Source organism: Bombus vancouverensis, chromosome 5 (assembly GCF_051014615.1).
Source record: "Bombus vancouverensis nearcticus chromosome 5, iyBomVanc1_principal, whole genome shotgun sequence".
NCBI lineage: Eukaryota > Metazoa > Arthropoda > Insecta > Hymenoptera > Apidae > Bombus > Bombus vancouverensis.
In genome coordinates, this window is record NC_134915.1 from 12,582,826 (window position 1) to 12,598,831 (window position 16,006).

Consider the following 16,006-nt stretch of genomic DNA (forward strand, 5'->3'; position numbering starts at 1 on the left):
CTATTATATAAAAATATTATCTTAACCCTTCATTGCCGAGTTTACATCTTCCGAAAGTTGCTCCGAGGAAATTCGGCAAAAATTCGAAGAGTTTGTCTTGTCAATGGAAGTTGGAGCGAAAAACTCGGAGAGTGCAGGCATCGTAGGCGTAGAAAGTACTTGGAAGCTGAGGAAAACGTTTGCGTAGCTCGTTAACCGCTAGCTCGAGATCGATTTCAATTTTTGGATGGACAAACGAGTAAATGGCCAACTAACGAGAGAGAAGAAAACCGCCAAGTTCCGTGAACGACGACCAGGTATAATACGACATAAGACACGAGCGGCGACAAACGTAATGAATCGTGTAGCTCGAATTGGAGAATCAGTCGGTCGGAGGACGGAAACAAATATCGCTCGTGCACCGGCTAACCGTCTTGCTTGCTTCTTCCGCTCCTTCTTCTTCGGTAAATAGACCACCCTCCGGAATCGGATTCCACGCTCGCCTCGTCTGAGGAAGCGTGTTTCCTCGGCTGTCTCGCGCAACCGGAGGCACGTAGATCCTTCGAAGATCTCTAGGCGCCTGACTTATAGCTTTCCGAATAGAACTCGAGGAGGAGTCTTTGGAAGTTGGTAATTGCAATATGATTAGGTATTCGCTCTCGGCAAGTATAATAATCAATAAACTATTAACGGAACTTCAAAATAGGCTGTCTCGAATTTTGAGAAGACTTATCGAAGATAAAAGTTACAGGCTCGTCGCATCCTTTAAACGAAGAGAAGCATCGAGGGAAAAATTCTCGCGTACGATCGTGGTTGCGCACCCCTGAGCGGGAAGCGTTCGCGACGAACAACAGCTCCCTCCTCGCATCCCTTGTTAAAAATGAGACTATTCGCGAGCACTTTGGCGCGAAACGGCAGAACGCTTTGTCGGAAAATCGTGAGAATATATCAGGGGCTTTTCTAGGGCGGCTTGATGCCATCGATATAATAAGAGCGCGGCTGGCGTGGCGGCTCTTCCAGCTCGACTCTCCAGCCCCCTCTAAGCACAGACTCATCCGGCCCGATAACTTCTCTGAGAAGCAGAAAATAGAAATAGATAGAGTAGGGTGGCTTATACCCCTCTCTTTCGCCTCTTGAATATCCTACCTTTCTTTTTCTTTCTCCTCTCACGGCTGTACCGCCTCTTCTACGTTTCTACGTACCTTCCAGAGGACTTATCCCGACATTACCCATGCGATCCGAGAATCATTAACGCTGTCCTCGCGCGTACGTTTCGCGGAAATTTACGAGCACCGAGCAATTATGGCCGGTTCAAAGGCGAAACACTTGGAACGATTCCTGGTAACGATATTCTGCATCCTTTTAACGAAATGGAAAAACGATCTCGTAGCGATCTGTAAATGGGAAAGAGAACTTTCTCTCCTTCTCTTTCTGTTTCTCTCTTTCCGGAAAGCGGAGTCTTGATTTCTCGTTGTTTGCTCGGGGTTCGCCGTCAAATATTTCTCTACCGACGAATCGCTTTATTCAAATATTGATCGCAGAAGCTTCTGCTCGCGGTGGGAGCGATAAGGCTCGTTACTTAGCGAGATCGAAGATCCCTGTCCCTTATTTCGATGCTCTCCGATCCCCTTAGCTGTTCTTTCCACCTTGTCCTCCATCGGTCCATCCATTTTTATGTGTCCAACGCGGTTCCATCTTAATCCGTCAAGAGGAGCGACAACATCCGAGAGCGCGGCACGCTTTCTAATTCAATCTCGTCGGAACGAACCGTCCGACTCGATTATACCGGCTGTGATATATGTACATCCAGCCAGAGGACGAAAACCGCAAACGTAGCTCGATCTTCGCTCTGCTTCCGTGGATGAGCAAATTTCGAAATCGAATTTTGCAGATTAACCTGTTTCCTTGCTTGCTGCTTCTTGCCGCTGCATTCGCACGCACACTGGATAGAGTTACTCAGTCCTTTGCGGCGATCCTTTGAGCAACTTCTGATTCGATTCTCTGTTTAAACAAATCCCCAAACTCGTGCGAGTCTTGTACATTAAGAGTGACACACCTTGAGCTTTAAAAAAATCTCTGCGATTCGTTCGAACGAAGCTCCGTGTGAATTCCAATTTAACGGCATCGTTGATTCTATTTGCCAAGCAATTTCACTTTCGTCGTCAACTATCCAATTAGCCGCTTATCCGCTAACGTTAAACGTCGAAGAGCGTTTTTCGCGCCACGCTCTTCACGGCGTTTCTTTTTAGATAGGAGGTTCAATTAGTACAAGCCACCTCGATCCCTCGACGGTCAACGAAGGTCCCATATTTCTCCGAATCGTGCGAGAAATAGAGCCACTCGTCCCGCAAAAAGCCGCTTAGGCGACCACGCGAAGGGCGGTAAAGCCTCGGAGCCCTTGGACCATTCCCACCCCTGGAATCCGCGGATATCCCTGCAGGGATACACGGCAAAGTTGAAAGGCATGTTTTCCCAGTTTTTCGACCGTCTCCATCGAGGAAATCCCTCCCTCGTGCACGAGGTCACCGGCGAAATTCACGATGCGAGGGAAAAAATATAAGGGTTGTATGGAAGAGAAAACTGGTATTGTACCGTACCTGTTCCCGGACTTCGGTTGTTTTTACTCCATTCTGTAATCAGTCTGGGACCACTTAATCGCAGTGAATTGAAGTTTCACCGAAAATTGTGGCGCAGGATTTATTATATACCGTTGTAGGTACTCGAAGTTTGGACCTGCGCTATTCTAAACTATCGACACATTGTTCTACGATATCCACGTAGACGTGCGAGACAAAATCCGCATTTCCTTAGTTGCAAAACCAATAAAATGTATATAAAATACATAAAGACGTACAAAGATACGTAAAGATTCGTAATATGTCGAGTTGGACAAGAGGGATACCTGTTTAGGAACCAATTTATCATCCATATGGCAAAGCTCATGAAAATGCGAATTTTATTGGGTTGACAACTAAGAAAATGCGGGTCGTATGGGCTGGCAACTGAGGAAATGTGGGTCGTATGGGCTGGTAACTAAAAAATTGTGGGTCGCATGGGCTGGCAACTAAGAAAATGCAGGTCGTATGAGCTGGCAACTAAGAAAATATGGATCGTATGGGCTGGCAACTAAGAAAATGCGGGTCGTATGGGCTGGCAACTAAGAAAATGTGGGCCGTATGGGCTGGCAACTAAGAAAATGCGGGTCATATGGGCTGGCAACTAAGAAAATGCGGATCGTATGGGCTGGCAACTAAGAAAATGCGGGTCGTGTAGGCTGGCAACTAAGAAAATGCGGGTCCTGTGGGCTAGCAACTAAGGAAATGCGGATTTTGTCAATGTCAACTAATGACAAAATTCGCATTCCTTAGTTGCGAAACCAATAAAATGTATATAAAATACATAAAGACGTACGAAGATACATAAAGATTCGTAATACGTCGAGTATGTTCATCGAGTATTTGCTAGACGAGAGGAATATCCGTTGTATCTTCTGTTACCGCGACGCATGACAAACACATGAAATTAGCAGTCGATTGAGCGAAAAAACCGCACGCGATGCTGTTAAACCCTGTCTCGGAAAGGTAGTCGAGTGCATATTTGACGAGTAATTCGAGAATTAACGCGCTGCGGGTATAAAAAAGCAAGAGATGGAAAGAAAAGAGGAAGCTCGGTGGAGAGGGTTAGGGGCCACGGACGAAGTCAAGGGCGGCTCGCTCGAGGCGGACACCCGCCTCATTGAAAAATGCATAACGAGGCGAGCACGCTCGGTTGCCTACCGTGCGTGCGGGCATAATATCAGCCGGGGAAACGGAGAAAGTGCCTGGGCAGGTTGCTAACCAGCCGGTATGCGGCCGAACGGACAGGTGCCGGTGACCTTGAAACCGTGGCCGCGCACCTTCCGCATTGGTGAACAGCCGGCGTGTCTGCAGCTGGCAACACGCGGCACCAAATATTTCAAATTATCGCGGACGATCGCCCCCACAAGTTCATTTTGTTACTGAAATAATTGACGGTCGAATTCTCCATTCACGAGATTCACTTCTACTTCGAATTTAACAATCTTCTCCAGCTTCGACTGCTCTTCTCTATCTCGGCTTTCTCTTCGGCCATTCACCACATTCTCGGAGATCAACCGTGGAATAGAAAAGAACGTATGAGCATCTCCCTCGAACTATTATCTCGACTCGCGGACAACGCGAAACATCCAGGCTCAATGAAATCGAATTTCAACCGAGGGGAAAGGAAAAATCGCGCGAACGACTAGAATTTATTCGAACTCTCAAAACCACTTGGATTTCAGGGGTCCGGAAGGAACACACGGGAAACCATATCGACATCTATCGTGGCCTGGTCGCGTAACGGGCAATAAAACACGCGGGACGCATCTGGGTGCCTCGTTTCTTTATCTCGCGCCCCGAACGATTCTTCTCTCGAACCTCTCCATCCACCCTGTCGACCTCCGGGCGAAGATCCTTCGTTCGTTTCTCGTCCCATCGATGGAGAACGGTTCGCATGACCATCCTCTCACACCGATAAGCGTTTAAACCGCCCTCGCGCATCTTCATTCGTTTCTTTCATGCATTCGCGCGTCGCTTTGCTGGCGAATTCTTTTCTCCGTTACAGTAAAATGGCAAAGGAGCTTTATGCGAAAACGTTTATCCATATTTTACGATAGATAGCTTAGCGAAGAAACTCGATATTCTACTAGAAAATGAACCCATTAAGCTGGCTGGTTAAAGGAATTATGCAACCAGCTTTATGAAAATGGATGCTCGTTCCAGCAACACGGTCAAAGGGAAGCACGGTCTGCGAAGCCACGCATTAGCATTGAAATTCTGGCCGAGTATAAACCAGCCAGCTATCCAATGATCCCGTAAGATTGCTTCGTCGATGGCCCCTGACCTTCTCGGATGTCTGACTCGCGCGAATTCGTACTTTATGTAAAAGGCTATTAAACGACCGAACGAATATACAAGGAAGAGAGCACAAGCGAGCATTATTCGCGTGAACTGACATGCCCGGCCGATTTCTCCCATCAAACGGCCGCTTCACATTCCAGTTATCGTGACACAGCGTCGCTTATCAACTGAGACACGCTCTCCGTCATCTCCATCGAATATTTCGTAACTGGGAACTTGATCGAGGAGGAATCTCTGCCGTTGAAACGCATTAACTGGCAGGCAGTAAAAGGTAACGAATGAACGTACGCGATCGTCATCGCGCGGTAACCGAGCGAAGACGTTCCCCTTTCTACGCGTTACTTTCCTTTCCTTTCCTTTTTTTCTCCCGCTTTCTGTCGTTTCCAAGATTTATTACAGCCACTTTCGCTAGCTTTCCAACCCCGCATTTATTTCACGCATGACCGAAAAGCCGACCCTGCGACCCTCCACGAAATACCTACAGAACCAACCGCGTATTTACTTTAATTGGCTTACGGGAGGAAAAATTAAATACGATACCGGAAAGGGGACCATCGATATCGCGTCCATACACTCGCTTCTTCATACGCTACGCCCCTCTATTTCTCCAACGTCCTCGTTCCACGAATTTTTGCGGTTTTACGTCGCACGTGTTTAATTACTGCCGCGATCGCGGACCACACCGTCCGCTAGTTTGTATGGTATAAAAAAAATGAAGGGGACAGGGGGGAATAACATAAAATTCCTAACCAGGGGTAGATCGCGCGGTAGAACGAATTATAGCCCGAAATTATCGTAAAACTTGCAGCACTCCGGCGAATTCTGGCGGAGAGCGTAATTAAAAATTGCAAGCGTTAAGTGCACGCGTATATAACCGTGGATGATACCGCGCCACGCGTTCCCTCTCGAGTACATCCTTGTTCCCGATATCGATATCGGTAGTGAACCGATTTCCGTCGGCCAGTGTCGAATTTGCTATGGAATCACTTCGATAACTAAATCGCCGTTAATTAAAAGTGCCTCGTTATTCGCCTAACAAAAAGGAAAGAATAATTTCGTTTCCATTGAAATACGTGAAAATCTAATATATCAAGAAAGAAGTCGTATATACAACGTTCTAACGAACAAACCCGAATCGCTAAACGAGAAGAGGACGATTGTTGGAGGAAGAAAACGGTATTCAAAGGAGGCAACTATAAAGCAAGCCTAATCGATGCACGATTCAAAGAGCCATAAGGATCTGCGCTAGTTCGATTCGATTCCCGGCCTGTGTTTACCTTTCGTCTCGGTAACGAGGTTCCAAAATGCTCGGAGGTATTTCAAGGAATACGATTATGACACCGCAGTGCCGCCGCCGCCTCCGGAGCAGGTTGCGCGCGGCTGATTTTATCGGTACACGGGGAAACGCGTGTAAATATGCAGATAGCTACTTGGCAACTCGTGTACCCACGCTTAATGCGACCAGCCGAGTCGTAGTCGCGCGGGAAAGCACAGACAACGAACCAGAGCGAATGTGTGCAGATAGTATGGCAAGGGATGGCACGGTATTGGGGCCAGTCTGTGGTTCGTTGCCTTATTAATTGGACGCGTTTGCCCTGCAACGACGGCGTTAAAGCACCTGATGCACCAAACTATTGTTTAACATCGAGTCGTTAATTGGATCCTTCTCCGAAAACTTTCGCAATAAAGTTGCAGCGAACTTGAAACGATTTCAAAGAAAATTATGATTGGTTAAGGAAATACCACTGAATCATTCGTCACACGAGATAGGAAGTAAACGACGGTCGATCATCGAGTCAACAATGCTATCGAGAGGCAACGTTCATGCGCGGCTACACGATGGTTGCAAGTTCCCTCACCAGAACACGGATATACACATCGGTGATATTTCTGTTCCCGATGTTCGCTAACAATACCCAGCCGATGGGACATCTGTTGACAAGAACCGATATCTAGGGACCGTGGTCCACCGATCTGACAACTATCGCCGCTATACTCGCGAGATCCAATTACGACATTCAGCCTACCATGATCCAACTGTGTCAATCATCGAGGACATGGAAAAGATCCGACTGTCCAATCAACGTGGCTGATGGTGCCAGACAAATTTAATTATCGATCGTACATTACTAGTTTGCTGCGCGTTTTAACAAAAATGTATGTGTTAGAGAAATGATTGGAGACCAACAAAATTGTGGCTGAAGCAATTCGATCGCTGTCAGACAAGTTCGCCCGTTCATTTCTCGTCTCCTCGAGTTCGATAATTACCATCCTTCAGCTTTTCCCATGGCTTCCCCAGACTGTAACCCGGCTCGACGAATCTCCAGCAGACGATACTTAAGGCCGGATTCATGATTGCTTCCGCACCCAAGAGACTTAATTATCAGCCGGTCGATCCGTCGCGCGAATTTGCGCATACGTCCAAGTTCTGTGACCATCGTGCACGAATAGTCTGCATATTTCAATCCGTGCAATTACCCTGGAGGCATAGCAGACACTACGATATGGCGAGATCCTACGTTAAAGCATAGAGTTGCGGTGCCAATTAAATATACGGCCATTTAAAGTTGCCTAACAGATTGTAATCTTTTCAATGCGATATGATTATAACACGATAGAAATATACCACGCGTGTACTAGAATTTTCAATAAATGGACCAAAAGGAAGTTATCAGAAAATAAGTGCTAATACACGGAAACGAATATTCCAATAATGAAAAAAAATATTCAAAGGATAGTAGAACCAGCAACAGCGCAGAAACCAAAGGGAAAGTTTGTAAAATTCGATCAAACGATATCCGTGCGTAGAAAATGTGATGCGTGTTCTTGAAAAATTCATGATCGTGTTGTACACGAGGCTGGCAAAAGGCCGCTTCGTACGAGCGATGGGCAAACAAAATGCGCGCACTTCGTCAACCGTGGCTAGCTTTTCGATATGCAAAATAAATCGATCTAACCGCACGACCGGCAATAAATAAAGCAAATATAATGCATTTTCCATGGGCGATTTTCGTCGCGGTTCGTCGCGAAAAATCGAGTTGATCGTCACGCAAATTAAGCGGCGGTCGAACAGGCTTTCAATACCGTGTATGAAAATTAAATTCCCCGGATATTGTGCAACGAAAATAACGACGTACGTGTAACCAGTTTGTGCTAACAACAGGGGGGAGGGGGAAAGGGAGAAATTACATTTTTCTGCGTAGCCTTTGCAAGGTTTAAAAACCTATGACAGTAGAAATGGGAAATTGGTTCTGTTTGGTGAAATATTGGTGATTGGGAATGGCTGAATGTCGTTTACGCGATAACTCGTCGAGGAAAGGTTTAAATTTTCAAATTTCAATGTAAAAAATGGAGTGTACGATTCAAAATCCAACGAGCATCATTTCCAATAACGAAACAAGTCTCCTCTCGCCCCAGGGTTCCCTTGCGGCAGTAAAATCCAGGCATTTGCCTCAATTTTACAAGAACTTCTCAGGTGCGAAAAGGAGTCTGGAAACGATCCAGTCGGATTGCCTGGCAATCCAACGTTCGAACCATCGAGAATGAGGGAAACGAGCCGCGAGTTTCGCGCGACAAAATCACAGCTATTCGCGCGTGTGTCGCATCGAATCGTCGTCGCGTTCACCGCTTCTTCCTGCTCGCCCTCCTACTCCGCCTCTTTCTCCACTCGAGATTCGATTGTCCCGTGGACGAGGCTTTATTATCGACGCGGTAACGCCGTCATCGTGGTCCTCGCGATTGTTAGTACGATCGTCGTTATTGTTATTGCACTGTGGCTGGGTCGACGCACGAGTTGCGGCCCTCGCTCGTTTTCCGCCTCTCGACTGCCTACGTGCCCAATTCCCAATGCAATTCCGCTTGCGGACGCCCACTGGAATTATTTTCCTATCCATTTTTTACGCGTCAACCCCTGTCCACTTACTACCCAGAGAAATTCGATGGCACTCGTCGATTTAACGTCATAAGCGATAAAACGATAAAAGCTTTTCTTCTTAAAAAATTAGCTACAAGTTTAACGCACAAACAAGACGGAGGCTGGATTAATTCACAGAAAATCTCGTGCAGATTATTTTGTACCTTACGATTTTACCTCTTAACCAGTTGCCAACCAAACCAAAACTTTATTTCGGTGCGATTCACGCGTATACTCGTTGTGTGAAATAAAAAATTGCCATTCACTATAAAAACGTCAAAATTTTAGTAAAAGGTAATACAAATTACGTTTACTGATATGTTTCATTTATACTGCCAGTAAACCTACTGTGTATTTTATAAACAAAAGTTTAATTATTTGATTATTCTCTTTGGTGCGTGTATCGGCTATTCCCCGAATTGTTTTGTGTTTTATACCAGCTTATATAACATTATACCAGCTATACTATCGGAAGCAAATCTATTTGGAAAATGTGCCGTCTGCTGGAACCCGTAAGAAGTCGCGTTACTTTGTGTGGTACCTCGCCTTGAAAAAAATCGCACTGGAATCAACTGAATTTCTGAAATTTTTTTTTTATTTTTCTTGCTTATGAATTTTATTATTTTTTAGCAATTTTTAAGTTTTCAATAACAATACCTTTTTCGACAACGAATTGTTAATTTTTTATCGAATAAAAATATAATCCTCCCTCGTTTTGCTGTACTTTTTTCGTAAAATTTATGATACGAGCATTTGCCCTGCGTTCGACGTGTATACTCGTCATTGCTCGATTTTAACTGCGCACCCCGTAAGAGATTTTTGAAACTAAATTGCCCAGTTAACAGTTTAAGTAAATTTTATTATCACGTAAAGCCAAACGTTATCCTTTTTTTAACTCTATCCTTATAAAATAAGAGACTCTCGACATTGGTGGTAACTAGACAGATATAGGACATTTAAACGTGTAAAAATATACGGGACACGTGTAATGTTCGGAAATATGCAAAATATAAAAGGTAAATCTCCATGTATTTAGGTTTCACTTCTTGTATTCGTAAAAATTTGAATTTGTCGAAACCTGGACAGTCTATCGATTGCAATAACCCAGTCCCCGCCAGCCGAAGGTTAAACAGACGAATTAATTATCGCGTTTCTACCAGACCAACTCCAGCCGATTTCAAATTCTAATCCGATAAACCGCCTATCTCGATGCGACTGTTCGCTCGTTTCCAAATTAATGCATAACACATGACGTTTCCCTGGAAGAGATCACGATGATGGAAATTCCGTCGAGGCAAATTTGCCAGGCTGGCGACGTGGCGCGCTCCGAATCACGCGTTTTGCGACTCACCGAGCGGAAAAAGGTCAACCGGATTGTTAATCGCGATCTGGTCGTTAGGTTGATGTAATTGATTGATCCGCGCCGCTAATAGGAACGCGATGAATTATATGATCGTGGCCGTCCTCTCTGGCATTGTTCGACGACCGCGAATATAACGCGGAACCGCTAACGAAATTTTCATCGCCGGAAATTAATTCGCGAACGGCTCGTCGCCGATGATCGTCCTCCGTGCGGGAAATCGAGTTATCGATTTTTATAGAAACGAGGCCTGCGTTTCGCGTCCACACCTCGACGAAATCTTAAGGAGACGAAGGATATTCACGAGGATAGTAAAGAACTTCCGCTCGTTCCCGTGGCGAAATCGGGAAGCCCGAAAGAGAAATCTTGCCTTATCTTTCACGACCTATTTTTACGATTCTCAGTTGGGAAAAATTCAAACGGCGTGACCTGCTTTGAATAAGTAATGCGTCCTGGAATGGCCGATCCTCGGGAATTTGCTTCGTTTTCCGTCGATCTCCAATCCCCGTTTGCTCTTCGAGATTTTTATGGACGCGTGTCGCTCGCGTGATTAATTTTCGCGTTCCTCTCTCTCTCTCTCTCGCTGTCATAGAGCGAGGTAGTGACGGTGGATAAATATGTTTGAATAAAGTTAGGAAGTCAGGAAGGAAGAACAGGTGTTCCAGAAAACGGTAAAAGAGGAAAAAGTTTGGAAGAAGCGGTGGAAGCGAATTAATCCGGCCCCTAGGGCGCTTACAGGTTGTCGCTTCTTAAACAAACAATTAATACAAAGAGGCTGGAGGTGGTCAGGACCGAGGGTGAACCGTAAGTAGGTTTCACTGCGATAATTTCGACGATGATGACCGTAATAATGGCAATAGTGAGCGAAAAGAAATTTTGCCGCAGGTGGAACAGGGTACAACAGGTAGTATCCCTCTCAAAGACACTTCTTTTTTAGAAACTTCGATAAAAGACTGATGAAACAAAGAACTCGGTAGGTGTGAGCGTGGCATTCTCTCCAAGCCTTTTCACGAAAAATTTTACGACATTGCTATGCGCGTGTCGATGGAACGTTTCACGGAAGATCGATGTATCCGAGGAAAGTTGAAGGAGAACGAGCCAGGAGGAGGATTAAAGTAATTTTCTGCTGCTTCGCGTACAGTTCGTTGACACCGCGAGAACTTGCCTGCTTGTTGAAGGAAAATTGTGGAAGTTGAAATTGGAAGTTGAATTAGATTTAACTTTAAAAGTCCATCCGGTGGCAAGTCAGCGCGCAGCAAAATAGCCGAAAGTGACAATTTCCTTCTTTCGGTCACCAGCCGGGAAACATCGTGCAACTAGTTTCTCTCCTGTTTCCCTAATCCCGGCTTTTCTTTGAACCTCGTCTACCTGTCAGTCTAACTGAAATATCCGGCACAAATTGCATCGCGTAAATTGGGCGCAACGTCTTTCGAGAAGCATACGTTTAAGGATGATGAACCGGTAGTTGATTATTCTTACGATTGTTGTGAAAGCCCCCTAACAAAGACAAAGCGCTTTACATCTTCGTTAATGACGTTTCAAAGAGCAGATCCAACGAAATGCAGAGATTCGATAGACCCGCGACGCTGGTTCGTGATATAGAAGACCGTTCCAACCACCCTGCAATATTAACACTCGTCTGTCTCTCGTGCTAGAAGCGTCTTCTTACGTCTCATCCTCCTTTCCAATTATCTCTAACCCAATCTACCTCGTAAAAGAATAAATCACGCGGCGATGCTCGATAACCGGTTGCTCGTCGGTTTATTAATGCGGGCTCGTCGATCCTCGTGAATAATAATCTATCCAGTCGCGTACACGAATCGACGTTATTAATTAATAGAATCGATATGGAAACTGATAACGCGGTGAACGTGACGAATCTAGGTCAACGGTGCGATGTGTCGTCGGCTACGGCCATGTAATTTTCTTGCCGTTCCGCTCTCGAGGGAGCGTCGACCGTGTTGTACCCTTTTCCGCTCGAAATAATTAATATACAAGGCACGAGAGAGCGATCCGTAGGCGGTGGGATTTCGGCCCAAGGAAAGCTCTTTCCGAGGGTGGTCGGCGAAGCCCATGAAGTGCTAATGTGCTTCCGTAAAGACCTGCACGCTACCTCGGCCCGGACCGGTTCATAAAAAATGCACGCGTTCTTGGAGTTTGCCTATCTCGCGAACCCTGCCCTACCGCTCCGCAGTGTTCGCGACTTTAACCGAAGGGGAAACGTTAAGGAGATCCGTTGAATATAATTTACAGCGCGAGATGTAAAGAGCAATACGGAGTAGCACAAAGATAAAGCGTAACGCTTAAACTTTGACGCTTGAAAAGAAAACTCGGAGGCGATAGAAAAATTCTACGCTGGGTTACAACGACGTCCCATTCGTATATCGTATATCGTAGAAAAACTTGCCCGATCAAACGCGAAAGGAATCGGTTTCTATTCTTCGTCAAACGTCGAAAGAAACGCGATTCGTGGTGCGTATCGTTATCGAGAAACGTATCATTCGCAAGACGGAGGGAGTGGAGTCGCGTGACGATTTTTCCAAGGGAAATGGTATTAATCGAACACGGTGGCGAGAGTGTAGCGTGGTTCCCTTCGACCGGCGTTCTTTTTCGTTCACGCGACACCATCGGCCCGCCATAAATTCGTCGGGGCACAAAGAGAAACGAAACTCAAGAAGGCGCACGATGCTTTATGTCTCGCATCACGCGACCCACCGATAACATTAACGAACCAATCCCAACCTCGTGCCCTTCTCCGACCGTTTTCCACCCTTCTGAGAAAACGCCGCGGGGTGAGAGTTATCGTTTCGGCCGACTGCTCTCGCGTTCTTCTGCTCACTCGCCCTTTCTTACTCCAACCAACCCCTTTTCGACTGCTTAAACCCTAACGAATCCGCTGGCCTTCTTCTCCCTGTTTGGCCCACTTTTCTCTGTTGCGTGGCTTTCCTGGTCGCTCGTGTTCGTTCGACGCGCTGCGGTTTTTGCGTCGCCTCTTCGTGGAGTGAACGAGCGTAATCATCGTCGACCTGTCTCGTAATTATCCTCGGCGTGCCCTCCCTGGGGATGGAACGTGGCTCACACACGTGGCCGGGGATGTGAATCGTGAACTTCACAGGCGCGATTAACCTTTTGTCGTTGAATTCGCTGATTAGAAATCGCTCCTTTTCAGGCGGGGATAAATGTTTTTGTTTCGTGACGAATCGGTAGCTCGCCGGGCACAGCCAGCCGTAATTCGTAAATGTCAGACGCTGCTAGGAGGTCGATCTATCGCGAAGATCTATCGCAGGTTTTCGAAACTTTAGAGAAGCCTAGAAAATATCGCAGGACCCATTTATCGAAGTGTAACGAGGTTAAAGGGGAACAAAGCGGAATAGATTTGTTAAATCGCGGTTCATAAGGAACGTTCAGTTCGTGGAGTGTTCGCCTCTCTGTCTCTTCACCCGACGTAGCCACTGCCCGAGATCGATTCGATTTGAATTCCAGCCATACCACGGCACACTCGACGTCGAATACCACCGCACAGACGTTTTCATTTAACCGCGGGGTCAACTTCTTTTTTTCCCGCTTTAATTCCCCGACCCCTTTTCCTGCTGCCTGTGTTCGCGTCACCTGTTCGCTTTCAACGAAAGCTGAAGTACGCACGAGCTCCCATAACGAATGCATCCTCTCGTGGCCGTGTAACGGCTCGATAACGATCGACTCTTGCATTGCGAGTTATATACCTTGCTTTCTCATACCCTCGCACCGTCGTCAGCGAGGCGTCGCTCCTTTACTTCATGGAGCTGTTCCTCCGTCGAAACTTGAAAAACTTCCCGTTGTCGGTCGAGTCGAACAAAATCCACGAGAATCTGGAACGTTCTCCTTTAACACGAGGTTCGAGAGAAATCTGTTAGCTTTGCCAGGAACATCGGTAGCGGCCCTGCCATCTAACAGACCGTTTGATCTTTCGCTAGTCACCTCGTCGTTCGCTAAAAGATTCACGAGAACGCCCGCCCTGACAGCGAGTTTCGTTCAACGGTTTGCTATTCATGGTGTCGGCTATATTCACGAAGGAAAGGAAGGGTTTCTCCCTCTTTCTCTCTCTTCTTAGGAGAAGACGAAACATCAGCGGAACACGCGCAGTCCCGACGACGAGGAGCCACGATTTTCATAAGCCCTTATTGCCGTGTTCGTTGCCGAATCGCGGGCACAACGAGCTAAGGGAGAAAGGGAAGAGGAAACGGGAGAAAAGGAGAGCTTAAGCGTTGACGACAGTTTGAGAGATTCTGCTGGTATCCCGTTTGCGGCTAATGTACAGCCCTTACCCTCCATCGCAGACGTTCTTTCTTCTCGAGTCTAGCCGCGACTTTAACGCCAGAGGAAATCCGCGCCTACCCCGTTGCGAGGAACGTTTCTGCGTACCTTCGCCTCGATACCGTACTTCCTTTCCTGCTCTCGTACTTTTCTTCTCATCTTCTTCTCCTCTTCCCTCCTTTCGTACTTCCTCCCTCTTGACTTTCCCCCTTTTTTTTTCGCTCCCTCTCAACGCCAGATGCTACTAACTGCACCCTCCTGATGAGATCCTCCTGTAGGCTGCCTGTTCAGCTTCTTTCCAGCGAGCCGTCTTCGCGAGGAAGGGCTGAATTCTCACGCACGCGGCCCCTTTCCAGCACGTAGACCAGCCCTGGATCGAACGTCTCGTGCGCTCGTTCGACGCCCTTTGCCCTCGCTATCTGCTCCGCCACCCCCGTGTTTGCGGTTGTTTGCGTCGCCAACCGCTTCGTCGAGCGCTCTGCTGCCTTTCATCACGGTGATTGGGTCGCGAGTGCTGTTGCTTATCGGCGGCAAAGTTGCTCGGAATAATTGGAGGACTCCCATTTGCTCTCCCCTGTCTTTTGTCGCTATTCGCTGCCGGCTCGTCCCGTCGAATCTACGACTTGCGTTCCGACGCCGCTATAAATGCATCTGCGTTCTATTATTTACCAATCAACCATGATACATCGACTAGTCGTTAACACTCGTACGCTCCGTGGCCGTATACATCAGCGATGCTAAAGCATGCGCAGCGTTGCAACGCCGCGGCAGCCCTCGCAGCAGATGGTTTCGCACGTTTCACCGTGTCAATTACCAGCAACGATGAATCGTTCTCTCGTTAACAGCGAGAGGAGGAACGACGCGATAAACGCTCCGGTTATTTGATCGGCGCCGAGGCCCTTATTGTATAAACAGTTTTGCCGCGGAATAAATTGTGCTGCGGGGAAAAGAGGCGATTGTGGCCGAGCGAGCCGGGGAATTTTCGACGATATAACACGCGCGAATACGGAAGGTTTTGCCCGGTGCACGCGCGGCCAAACAACGCAGGCGTCGCTGTGCTCGGGCACTCGGTGATTAATTAAAACGGAGGTTAATATACGGGTCGAGGCGCGGCTTTAAGAGCAATTCATACTGTCCCGAGGGGTCAACCACGGAATACTTTTTAGCCGGTTCCACGGTAGAGAGAGTCAACGAGCGAGTCTGATTCTCCGCCCGGTTTAATGGGCCACCCTGCTAATTCCAAGAAGACTTAAATCACGACTGCGTATCGAATGAATTACCCATTATTTTCGTAAATAGTCGCCGCTCGCGCGCCGGACGGACGCGACGTTTTTTCGTCGTTCATGAGTCTTCTGGGACAGCGGAGTCCAGCTTCCTCTGAAGACGAGTCGATGTACGACAGTAAAAATACTGGCGAACAATCGTGATCCCTTACAGTGACACAGAATATAGTAGAATATAGTATTTACTGTTTCAATTTAGATGTAAACGTTCAAATTCAAGTATTGGTATTTGGATGAAAAAATTCCAAAATTTTGAGAT

The 16,006-nt window shown here is 46.9% G+C and overlaps 1 protein-coding gene across 9 annotated transcripts in view; it reads left to right on the forward strand.

Annotated features, from left to right (window-relative positions):
• LOC117156119 (uncharacterized protein CG43867) overlaps positions 1-16,006 on the forward strand; it is a 98,457-nt gene that overhangs the window by 66,080 nt on the left and 16,371 nt on the right. The window lies entirely within an intron of this gene.